Source organism: Triticum urartu, chromosome 6, assembly GCF_003073215.2.
Source record: "Triticum urartu cultivar G1812 chromosome 6, Tu2.1, whole genome shotgun sequence".
Taxonomy (NCBI): Eukaryota; Viridiplantae; Streptophyta; class Magnoliopsida; order Poales; family Poaceae; genus Triticum; species Triticum urartu.
In genome coordinates, this window is record NC_053027.1 from 147,800,684 (window position 1) to 147,813,808 (window position 13,125).

Genomic DNA, 13,125 nt, shown 5'->3' on the forward strand with positions numbered 1-13,125 from the left:
ATGTCCCACACTACGCAACTACATCAAAGGACAACCTTTGATACAAGTGAGGTAAGAAAATCTTCACAAAGCTCTACTCGCATGTGTATTATCATCCATTTGGTTCTAAACTTTACCACTAATGATGCACGACTGGTAGTAGTATACATGAAGCAACATTATGTACCCCATACAACATAAATTTACTGGAAAATATCAAGCACATACATATGTAGAGATGCGCAGATGATCTCTTTATAAAAAGATACCTTTTTAAATACATAAATGAAGGTGATGGCCAATCCACGGTGCTAATACGAAACAATGAGATCAAGAGATGACGCGTGTTGGAGAATATTTCAATTTGAAATGCACTCCAGATATCCCTGGATTGAAAGAGTGACTTTCCACCTGAAAAATGAGCAACAAGTCATTTTAGCAGATTCTATAGATTAAACAAAGATAATAAGGAAAGCAGGGAGAATCACTAAATTTACATAATGGATGCAGACACACAAGATGTGTGAGGAAGCCAGAGAATTAACATATGCGAAGTTCCCATCAAAATAGGTATGGAAGAAAAAAGACACGAAGTGAAGCAAAAGGAAGAAATGAAGATTAGTTGAAAGGATACATTATGTCAAAGGACTTCAAAGGAATTTTTCCTTTGCAAATCATATCCTATAGAATTCCTACAAAAATTCTACAAACCAAAGGAGGCCTAAACCAGCTATTGCTTCAGGTTATCCGTCATTAGTCTTTTTGCAAAAACGTCCCTCTATTTCTGAGAAATTAATCCGCCGTCCTACTTAAAGTGATGGAGAACGTTTCGTTTTTTTGCAAAAAAAACCTGCCACCACCGGCCAGCTCCACCACTTATCCATTCCCGGAACGGGTCGAGGCGTCGCAGCTGGCGTCGGCGAATCCATTCCCGGCGGCGGCGGCTTCCGACGAGGAGGCAAGTGAGCTCGGGAAGCTCCGGAAGGGGCTTCTCACCGACGAGGCGTGGCCCAAGCGGCGGCGCGCGGGCGCTAGGAGGCGGGGTCGAGGAGGCGCAGGAGGATGCAGGCCGGTGGCGCTCCGGCGGGGGCTTGGCGAGGGCTACAGCGGTCACGAGGGATTGGCGGCGGCCGGTGTGCTTGCTTGGGAGGATGGAGGCCGCCTTGCAGGGGCTCGGGCGCGGCAGCACGACGTCTGGCCGTTGCCAATGGCGCCGGGGCCGAGCCGGTGGTTTGAAGGGCGACGAGGAGGAGGTGTTGTCCTAGAGACAGCAACGGCAGCTTCAGCTTGACGATGCAGGCGTCAACAGCTTGCTTCAGGAGCTGCAGGCCATGAGCGGCGCCGTGCTCGCGCACGAGACCCGTGCCTGATTTGGATCGGATTGCAGGCCGTGTCCTTGTCGAACACAGTTCAATGGAGTGCCCAACCTGGATTGTTGTTTTCTGCTATAAGAAGCAAGGGTAGTAAGCCAGAATCTCCATGAGTTCAATTTTTGATTTGGGCGAAACATCCAATATATTCGCCGAGTTCGTTGGAGGAAGAAACGTCGAGTTCGCCGGAGCTACAAGAACAGACGTCGAGCACTCCAATGTCGCCAGCAGCGCCTCCACCAGAGGTATGTTTGACCCCTGTTTGATTTATTTTCCTATCCCCTGTCGCGCTGGCGAGCCCGTGCGCGTCCCTGCTACTGCCGCTGCTCGCTGGCGAGCCCGTGCGCGGCGACTGCTGCTGCTCTCGCGCTCATGCGTGTCCCTGCTGCTGCCGCTGCTCGTTCGTGCCTTTTCCTTCCGTTAGTTTCCTGTCTAGCTAGCCGAAATCACTCTGAAGTTGTGAACCAAACACGTGTGTTCTGAATCTTCTGAACTGAATGCTTGAAAGATCGGTTTGTCCTTGTTAAAAGATTTGCTTGCTTGTCACTGTTTGATTTGGTTATTCCTCAGTTATAGTGCTTGATGGATTTGATAATCTGTGATAGCCTTACTCATATAGTACTAATGAAATCCAATCGCATACTGAAATTTGCTTGGTTATTCTTCTGTTATAGTGGTACTAATGAAATCCAATTTCTTACTCATCTATTAGCTTTGCAGTGGAATACACATGAATAGATATCTCAACATATATTTGAAGTGTAACCAGCCTTTCGCAGTTGGATGTATTCTGAACATATGAGTTTATCTCCTGAACCCATGGTTACTTACTGAACATAAAGTAGCAAAACTAAAAGTATATATACTGTACTGTACTTTCAGTAATATAGATGCCAATATCATTACCATTTTCAGTTAGGGGTAGTAGGGATTCACTTTGGTATAAATCTGATTGATAGTTACTTCTCTGCTCTGTAATTTAGCTAGAGTCAGCTTCAGAGTTGTTGACTGGATTTTTTGGGCACAACCATCAAGCAACCTGAGTAAAGCATGCCTAAGCCAATGATTTTGTTCTTTTAGCTAGAGCCAGGTTCAGAGTTGTTCACTCTGGATTTTTTGAGCACAACCATCAAGCAAGCTAGCACGTATTGTTTAACTCAAGCAAAGGGCAGCTAAGCTATGAATGCTTCAATTCTTTGTTCTGAACAAATGTAGCTACTATTTGTATTTGATCTGAGCAAAAGGTGCAACCAATTGAAGTTATTTTGAAGAACCTACACCTGAGTATATATGTTCTGATTTTATAGCCTGCAGAGTGTGTAAAGTTTGAACATTTTGTGAATCGCTTTGTTCCGGTTTCCCTTGGTGTATAGTCTATATTGTATCAGGTTATTTACTATGTGCGGATTTGTTTGTGCCATTGCCAATCATGTACTTCTTTCTGTGCTTGGAAGCATAGTCTCATCATATCCCCTAGATCTGTATAAGTATATTTAGCTCACATACACTTGGCATTTGTTCTTCAAAAGGCTATGTCCTCGATACTGGGCTCCTGGTAATAGTTTATTACATGTTATTTCTTTTTTTTTGGTGAGTCTTTTCTTGAGATTTAGGATTATGGAGTTAACGGGTGTTACTTTTGACCTGCTCATACAGCTGCGTTAAACTTTTTGCTCTTCGAAAGCAACTATGTAAGTCTGACGCTAACATAATGTTTACTTCTAAAATACTTCAGTATAACTTAGAGTCAGGAACATAAATAGAATTTCATAGAAATCTGTCTAGCTCCTATAGACGAAAGACTTCCTGCAAGTGAGCTCTTGAATAACCCTTACTTCCAGGAAGATGAGGTCTATTCCAGCGCCTCGAGTTTCAGTCTCTCTGGTCTCTAGTGTGACTGAAGATGGGTGGCATTCTGCAAGTTTCGTGCTTTGGAAGGGTGAATTCTTACTGAAAAACCATATGCATCTTACCGACCATATTAATTTATTGCTAAGGTTTCCTCATACCAGTGGTAAATATAGCACTGAAGAAACTTTTAAATCAAACTTCACTTCAGTCTATAATGACACTACGAATTATTTCAGGCTGTTTAAAGAATGTTGAGTTGTCAAGCGAGGTGCTGCAGTGGCTGGCGTTGTCGGGCATGGGATGACGTCTCTAGGCTCCTGCCTGAGGCAAGCCTCTCCGGCCTCCTCGGATGCCCTCTAGGAACTGGCACTGCGTATGATGGCCTCCTCACCTAGCACCTAGGTTGACCTAGCCACCGCCATCAAAGCGGGGAGTTGACAACATATGTATGATTGTTGGACATGTCAGTCCTGCCATTGGCATGTTCAAAACTATGAATTGAGTGACTACAAATATGCTTTCATCAATGAAATGAGAGGATGTTCTGTTACATCTTGTTGTGCTAGGGCTTGAATTATTTTCGGTCGTATCATCTTGGCCCTATAATAAAAAAGCAAGTGTGGGAGGGCGCGACCAATTGCTACCAGTATCAAGGTGCACTTGATGTGTAGTTATCAGTCAATGAGAACCATAGAAAAATGGAGGCACCGACTCTAGGAGTATATATCCGCTCCCAAAAAAAATGTGTATATATTGAATGGTTCAATATAGGTTAGTGAGTTTGAGGCAGCAAAAAGCTTTAGAGTTAAAATCAATAGGAAATGATATTTGTTTCTTAAGTTCGATAAATGTAAAAAAGAAAATGAATTAGTTAGTTAGTAATAAGAGAGAAAAGGAGACAATGACTTGATTGTCTATTTATCCTTGCTCCATATTCGAATTTTCTGCCAGCGGCTGTCGTCAACCTTCCCTTGCATGCCATCTACTTCCAATTCAATTTTGCGAGAGGTGCATGCCCGGCCATCGACATTGATGCATCCTCTCACTCAACATCGTGTCTCCGCAGGACGGAGCTGACAGATCGGTGAACCGCATAATGGTCAACAAAGAGGCAAAAAGTAGATGATTTTGACGCATTACACATGGGTCTCCTACTAGATGAGACAGGGGCGAAGCCCACCATCATTATAAATTTTCATAATTACAAGTCGGTGGAGGGAGGGGTTCATGAAAGCCGCATGCTAGAGTGTGATGACCAATCCCCGGTTCGGCGGTTGGCACCCATCAACAATGCATAGCAGATCAGACTTTGATTGACCCTCCATGACCCAGTTCCTTGATCCCGCTCACGGTAGTGTAGCACTGCGACGACTGCCAATGACACCCTACTCAGGGTGCTACTTCCCTCGACGGCCTCCCTATTGTCACTTTAGCGGAATGCGTGGGACCAAATGTAGGGAATAGCTTGCGGAGAGCGGTCCTCATGTCCAGCTCGACAAGATTAGTTTTAAATGTTTTAAACATTCCATTGTGATTGCACGTTGATGACATGTGTGTCATGCAATGGCTGGGATTGACGAAGTCCAAACATGTTGTGATTAGGGGACACTGTGGTAATCGCCGGCAGTGAGGGACTAAGATAAGTGGTGACACGTGTCGGCGAGGGACTAAGATAAGTGGTGACACGGATGGGACACCGTGTTGAAATAGAGGACGTTGAATTGTGGAGGTCTCGAGCCGTATTTATCGGGCCCGTTGCAACGCACGGGCATATTTACTAGTACTACTAAACTCAAGAAAGAATGCACATGTTTCTAAGACATGAGAACAGTAAATGGAGTTGTCCACACATCATACAGATCTGCTTGCGAAGCACTAGGATTTCTCAATGACAACAGAGTGGCTTCAGTGGGCGATTGGCAACCACCTAAGACAACTATTCACAATAATATTATGCCACTACCAAGTCAGAAGACCAACGTTTTTTTAATCTTTGGCCATCCTTTCTTCTATGAGGTGATGCTCACATCACTACAAAAAAATACACTTCTATGATGATACGTGTTTATCACAGTAGGCCACGTTTTCTGTCATACATGTACATCCATAACAATTTTATGACAGAATCAAGATAGTCATACATGTGCTATCGTAGAAGTGTTCCATAACATTACCAAAATTATCATCACGGAAGTGTCCACTTCCATGACGATAAATCGCGCGTCATAGAAGTGTTTTTGTCAAGGGTGACCGACACGTGGCATCCACCGTAACGGAACACCGTTAAGCTATCGGGTCCGGTTTTGGATACGATAATCCGTTAACAGCCCCGACCAATGGGGATTTTCCACGTGTAAAATCATCATTGGCTGGAGGGAACACGTGTCAGCTCGCCGTTGGGACAGATGTCATCCACTCATTGGACCCAAAGCGCCTATGATACGTTGACACGTGGCACGACCCAACAGAGACCCATTCCTGTGCAAAGGCCGGCCCATTTGATTTAGTCAAAAGGTGGCGGGCCGGCCCACGGCAAGCCTGTTAACGGCCTGTTCGCATATAGCCCATTTACAGGCCACTAACCTAGGGCTTATTTACGACCTATCCGAATTAGGCCAAGTAGCGTCATTTGGGACGTCCAATATAATTCCAGCATGTTTTAACTTCTGGCCCATGTATGTCCCATGACGTCTTTCAGCCCATATGAGGCCCTTAGTAACCCTCGGCCCATTAACGGCCCGTGGTAAAACTGACCCGTAATGAACACTGTATCACTTTATACCCATTAACAGCCCATTCTTCCGTTTGGCCATTTCCAGCCCATGTTATCTTTCGGCCTTCTCAGGTCCCATTTATTCTTGGGCTCATTTCCAGCATTCGTTTACATTCGGCCCGTTACTGTGATTTTTCTGCTTGTGGGCCAAATTCAGCCTGTGGTTACAATCGACCCGTTTGTGGCCCGTTAATACGTTGGGCCGTTTTCATAGCGTCATCAAATACGGCCGATTAACGACGGCCCGTTATGGTCGGCCCATGAACGGACGATTTTAACTCTAGCCCATTGACGGCCATAATGTGGTCTGTTATTGGCCCATGTTTGGCTAACCAATCATACGGCACGTAGAAGGCCCATTGATGATACGGCCCGTAGAAGGCCCATTGTGTCAACAGCCCGAATAAGGCCCATGGTTTCTACGCCCCATAGAAGGCCCATTGTTTCTACGGCCCTTAGAAGGCCCATTGTTTCTACAGCCCGTAGGAGGCCCATGTTAACTACAGTAAATATGTAGCCCATGGTTAATGTGGCCTAGTTTTAAAAAATAGGTTATTGCGGCAACTAGCAAACCGCGAAAAATAACTGCACTGACTACAAAAAAACAAATAAACAAGACAATAAGGAAATAAATAGGCAAGCAACTTACGCTAGGATATCACGGCTATTACACATATTACATCCACTAGGCATCAAAGTTCGCCACCAGTGCAAATATAGGGAACAAAGCAGCATATAATGCTGCCAAGATGCTTAGCAATCTTATTAACTTTCTCTTGTTTGGCGCTTAAATCCTCCAGCACTTGTTGTTGCACCAGAAAGTATGCATCTGAATTCTACAGGGACTTCCTCAGTCCTTCGGCTTCCTGTCGCATAACATCTGATCGATGTCTTTCAACTTGAAGTTGAGACTCAAGAAGCCGAACTGATTCAGGCAGCGAGTTTGAAGAGCTGGTGCCAGCAGTAGTAGCCAGTAACTCGAACACTACATCAAGACAGGACTTTGGGGTTGTCTCAGTGTCTTCAATATAGTTTTTATTAGCTTTCTTAGAGACCAACACAGATGTCTCACTAGCTTGAACCTTATCTACATTACTTCCTGTACCATTGCATAACGGGGTACTCTTCTCCAATATTTTATCCGCATTCTAAAAGAGAAACAAACAAACACATCACAGGTTTACAATGTAGTATATGAAACTCATTTTGGTAAACCAGTTCAGTAGTAAGGTGGACAGGATAACAACATGAAACAAACATATATCTATGTAGTATGGTCACTGTATGGTCTATATCATTCTAGTTTATGTTGCCAACTCAAGATAGATACCGTTCGAATCATATCTATTTAAGACAAAGCAGCTTAGACAGAATATGAGTGTATGAAACTACACAGCAATAACAACACTTGTAAGGTGCATGGCATGAGAATATAATTGTTTATTCAATTGAAACTGAAATCAACATAGAGCAAGTTACAACATCGAACACATTAAAGAAAAAGGTTTAAAACATACCTGTTGCACATGGTTTCCTTTGCTTTGAATAAAGTTAAATGTTGTGGGGGGATCCCCTACAGTTCCCAGTTAAAAAAACATACCTGTTGCACCATTGGAGTTTCAATTGCATCCTTCAAATTTGAAATTAGTTGGTATGAGTAAATGCATTGATGCAAGAGCAAAGTAGTATGAAACATAGCTACGGAACCTGACCTGAGAACAATTCTTCTTCTGCTTTAAGCGTTGACTTGGGGTTCGGAGTGGTGGTCCTCGTGCTTTGGGCACTCCAGTTGCCTTACTAACTGCTCGTGTTTGGGTGCTCCGTGGTGGAGACGGTGCTGTGTCAATGGGAACTGGGTTACTATCTACTGGGGTTGGGGTTAGAAGGGGTGTAGCTGGTTCTCTGTCCAACTGGGTAGGGGTACAATCTGCATGAGTCTGGGTTATGTGTGGTGGGGCTGGTTCTTGGGCAAGTAGAACCATGGTTCTATCTCCATCGACAGGTAGCACAATCTTTTCTGAAGACCGTGTTTTTACTGCCACAGATATTGCCATCACCCCCTCCAATTGAAATGGCTGATAAACAAGAAAAGTAATTGAATGTACAGACATTGTAAGATAGCCAGGTGCAATGGATAGTAGGGAAGAAAACAGGGCATGAAATAATTCACATTTATGTTGTCTAACTAAACAGAATAACAGGACATAATTTCACATATATGATGGTTAATTAAATAGGATAGCATGACACAATTTCACATGTATGATGGCTAACTAAACATGATAGAATGACATACTTCAAAATATGATGACTATGTAAACATGATGACATGATATAACTATACGATGTGTCTACTAAAGTGGTTGGCATGCCATAAATCACAAACATGCCGTCGATGGAAACATGATGGCATGATATAATTCACGGATAGAATGACATAATTCAAAATATGATGACTATGTGAAGTGTGAACATGATGAGATGATATAACTATATTATGTCTTTATAAAATGGGTTGGCATGCCATAATTCAAATACATGCTGTCTATGTAAACATCATGGCATGATATAATTCAAATATATGATTTATATACTAAGGAAGTGAGCAGAGGGCAATCACATATATGATGTGTCAACTAAGGAGATGGCATTCAATATCGTGTATATGATGTAAAAACTAAGCATTGCAATACAACATATGCATGACATGAGTAATATAACCCTGCCAAGTTTGAGCATACACCTCAGGGGGATAGTAGGACTGGTCGTCTACCTCTGAATCCTCCTCTGAAGAGCTATCCGTAACCAGCAAGATATCTGCTTCACCAGGTAGCATTGTCTGCTCTGAAGACCTTGTTTTCACTCCAGATTTCTCCATCACCAATTCAAATGGCTGATGCAAAGGAAGAGCAATTGAATAAACAAACATTATCGACAAAAGCAATGAGAAATAAAAAAAGGATGGCATGATATAATTATCATATATGACGCTTGGCTAAACAGCATGGCATTGCATAATTCACATATATAATACCTTGCAACAAGATAGCTGTCACGCCCTTGATGCGGCTATATCTCCCACGTGTCGAAGCACGACTTAGAGGCATAACCGCATTGAAAGTAATGTCGCAAGTGAGGTAATCTTCACAAAAACCCATGTAAATAAATAAAGGGGAAAGGTACATAGTTGGCTTACACTCGCCACGTCACACAAATAAATAAATAAGTCATTACATTCATCCAATACACTCAAGGTCTGACTACGAAACCAAAATAAAGATCAGCCCCCAAATGCGACAAAGTCCCCGATCGCCCCAACTGGGCACCACTACTGATCATCTGGGAAAGACACGTAGTATTGTCCTGAGTCCTCATCGAACTCCCACTTGAGCTCTGTCGAATCACCTGGAGCAGTATCATCGGTCCCTGCATCTGGTTTTGGAAGGAATCTGTGGGTCACGGGGACTCAGCAATCTCACACCCTCGCGATCAAGACTATTTAAGCTTATAGGAAGGGTAAAAGTATGATGTGGAGCTGCAGCAAGCGACTAGCATATATGGTGGCTAACATATGCAAATGAGAGCGAGAAGAGGAGGCAAAGGCACGGTCGAACAACTATGATCAAGAAGTGATCCTAGAACAACCTACGTCAAGCATTACTCCAACACCGTGTTCACTTCCCGGACTCCGCCGAGAAGAGACCATCACGGTAACACACGTGGTTGATGCATTTTAATTAAGTTAAGTTTCAGGTTATCTACAACTGGACATTAACAAATTCCCATCTGCCCATAACCGCGGGCACGGCTTTCTAAAGTTCAAATCCCTGCAGGGGAGTCCCAACTTAGCCCATCACAAGCTCTCACGGTCAACGAAGGATATTCCTTCTCCCAAGACAATCCGATCAGACTCGGCATCCCGGTTACAAGACATCTCGACAATGGTAAAACAAGTCTAGCAACACTGCCCGAATGTGCCAACAAATCCCGATAGGAGCTGCACATATCTCGTTCTCAGGGCACACTCAGATGAGCGCTCCGTACAACTAAAACCAAACCTTGAGTTTCCCCGAGGGGGCGCTGCAAAGGGCTCTAGTTTGGACCAACACTCAGAGGAGCACTGGCCCGGGGGGGTTTAATAAAGATGACCCTCGGGCTCCGGAAACCCAAGGGAAAAAAGGCTAGGTGGCAAATGGTAAAACAAAGGTTGGGCATTGGTGGAGGATTTTTATTCAAGGCGAACTGTCAAGGGGTTCCCATTATAACCCAACCGCGTAAGGAACACAAAATCCGGGAACATAACACCAATATGACGGAAACTAGGGTGGCAAGAGTGGAACAAAACACCAGGCATAAGGCCGAGCCTTCCACCCTTTACCAAGTATATAGGTTCTTAAGATAAACAAGATAATATTGTGATATCCCAACAATAAACAAGTTCCAACAAGGAACGATCTCCAATCTTCACCTGCAACTAGCAACACTATAAGAGAGGCTGAGTAAAGCGGTAACATAGCCAAACAACGATTTGCTAGGACAAGGTGGGTTAGAGGTTTGACATGGCAATATGGGAGGCATGATAAGCAAGTGGTAGGTATCGTAGCATAGGCATAGCAAAAGAGCGAGCATCTAGCAAGCAAAGATAGAAGTGATTTCGAGGGTATGGTCATCTTGCCTGCAAAGTTCTCAGAGTTGGCTTGATCCTCGTAAGCGTACTCAATGGGCTCCTCGATCATGTACTCGTATCCTGGCTCTACCCAAGCAAGAACAACAAGCAAAAGGAACACAATCAACCACGTGCAATGCACAAACAACATGATGCAAACATGGTATGATATGTGGGATGCGATATGTGATGCATATGCATGATTTGCAAAGGAAAGATTAAACCCGGCCTCGAATTGGAAAACCAAGAGTGCGAATGGAAAGGTGAGTTGATTTCGGTCAAAATCGATATAAAGATCACCGGAATCGGATGCACGGTTTGGAAATGGCAAGAAAAACAAATATGTCATTGGTCTGCGATAATCAGCAAGTAGCCATCTAAATGCATCAAGATAAATATGCTATAGCACTCAAATATAGCAAAAAAATACATGGCAGGGATCCACTCATGATGCTTGACAAAAGATGAACACTGAGCTAAGGCTAATTCACTCATTAACAGGTTCAAACAAGCATGGCAAAAGTGCAAAACATAACAGGTTACAGACTTAGAGAAATTGACAGCATGTCAGGAATTTATCATCAGGAAGCAATGTTTAGAGCATGATAACTACATGCTACAGGAACATATCATGGCAAATCAAGGCATGGCATGAAGATACTCAAAGCATATAACAGAAGTCCCTTAGTGACCATGAGCCAAAAGGGATCAAAAAATACAATTGCAACCATGTGAACATAGCAAAAATATAAACAGATTCAGACTTAGTGAAAAACTGGAGCATGGCAAAACAGACAACGAGTAGGCACGTTTACGAGCTCGATGCACTCACTACAAAGCATGGCATGAAAATATAAGCATACACCCAGCAAGAAGACATGGCATAGAAGCTAGACATGACAATAACAACGACATAGCATGCACGGATCAACAACAACAAGCTTGGCAAAATCGCAAAACATGTTAACAATCTGACAGGAACATTTTATAGCAAAAGTAGAGCTCGATTGACTCAAGCTAGGGTGCTCCATAAATGCAAATAAAGACATCGATGGATAGAGCATCACAATATCTACAAAACATCCTTACTGATCATGCTCAAAAGAGGCATGGATCACTAGGAAACAACATGAACATATGGCATAAAAACAATAACATGACAAGGACTTAGTGAAATTCTAAGTCCCTGAAATCAGCAACATTGAGTAAGCTACTTTGCATGCTTGTGCTAGTCACCACAAAGATCACAAAAATACATGGCATACACCCCTGTAAAGATAACATGGCATACTTCAAAATACATGTAGAGCTCAGGATCATAGCATGCAGACATTAATCATGGCAAAAATGACAAAAGTGCATTTGCTGAAACAGATCTGAAACTATCATCACATAGCCCTCTTCCAGCAGCATTTCGGGCATCAAGATGAGCTCAAATGGAAATGATGAAATGAGATGAAATGATGTACTCGTCGAGACGAACTTTTTGATATGCTACACTCACGAATCGGAGCTACGATGAGGAAGTTATGATGCGTCAAAGTATGCAAAATATCTAGGGTTTCGGGGAGAAAAAGTCAACCGGATCTGGATCTGGCACTGAAGCGGTACTGTAGCAGTTACTGTAGCCGCCGGAGTTGCTCGAGTTCGCCGGAGTTCGTCGTCGCCGGAGATCGAAGGAGAGGCGGCCGGAGTCGTTGGAGCTTGGGGAGAGGGAGGATCTTGTCGGGGCGGCGCCGGCGGACTTGGGGCGGCGAGGGGTGGTCGCGGCGGAGGAGCTCGCCTCCGGCCGGCGACGAGGAGCTGCGGGACGGCAGAGGTCCGGTGCGGCAGTGCGGAGCGGTTGGCGGCGGCGTCCGGCGCCGGCGCGGGAGGAGAAGCGGCGCGGGCGGCGGAGCGGATACGGGCCTCGGGGGCCGGCGATGGGCTTGCCCGGGCCGGCGGCGCGGGGGCGGTGAGGCGCCACGTGGCATGACCTGGTTGGTCCGGTGGGGCGGGCGGACGCGTCCGGTCCAACTCAGACACGTCCGGCGGCGAAGTGGAGCTGATTTTTAGGGTTAGGGTTGTAGGGATCCGGAAATGAAATGGAGGGGTCTATTTATAGAGGTAGAGGGAGCTAGGAAGCTCCAAATGAGGTGCGGTTTGCGGCCACGAGATCGTGATCGAATGACCTAGGTGATGGGAGAGGTTTAGGTGGGTTTTGGGCCAGTTTGAAGGGGTGTTGGGCTGCAACACACACGAGGCCTTTTCGGTCCCTCGGCTAACCGTTGGAGTATCAAACGAAGTCCAAATGGTACGAAACTTGACAGCCGGTCTACCGGTAGTAAACCAAGGCCACATGACAAGTCTCAGTCCAATCCGAAAACGTTTAGCACCTGCACATGAAAAGAGGTAGAAAGGGACACCGAAGGACATAGGAGCGCCGGAATGCAAAACGGACAACGGGGAAAATGCTCGGATGCATGAGACGAACACGTATGCAAATG

At 44.6% G+C, this 13,125-nt stretch overlaps 1 long non-coding RNA gene across 1 annotated transcript; it reads left to right on the forward strand.

Annotated features, from left to right (window-relative positions):
- The first annotated feature begins 793 nt into the window (after positions 1-793).
- On the forward strand, positions 794-3,750 carry LOC125517424. Its single transcript, XR_007287592.1, has 2 exons — positions 794-3,040; positions 3,191-3,750. It is a non-coding gene; the product is annotated as an uncharacterized LOC125517424 (long non-coding RNA).
- Positions 3,751-13,125: the final 9,375 nt, after the last annotated feature.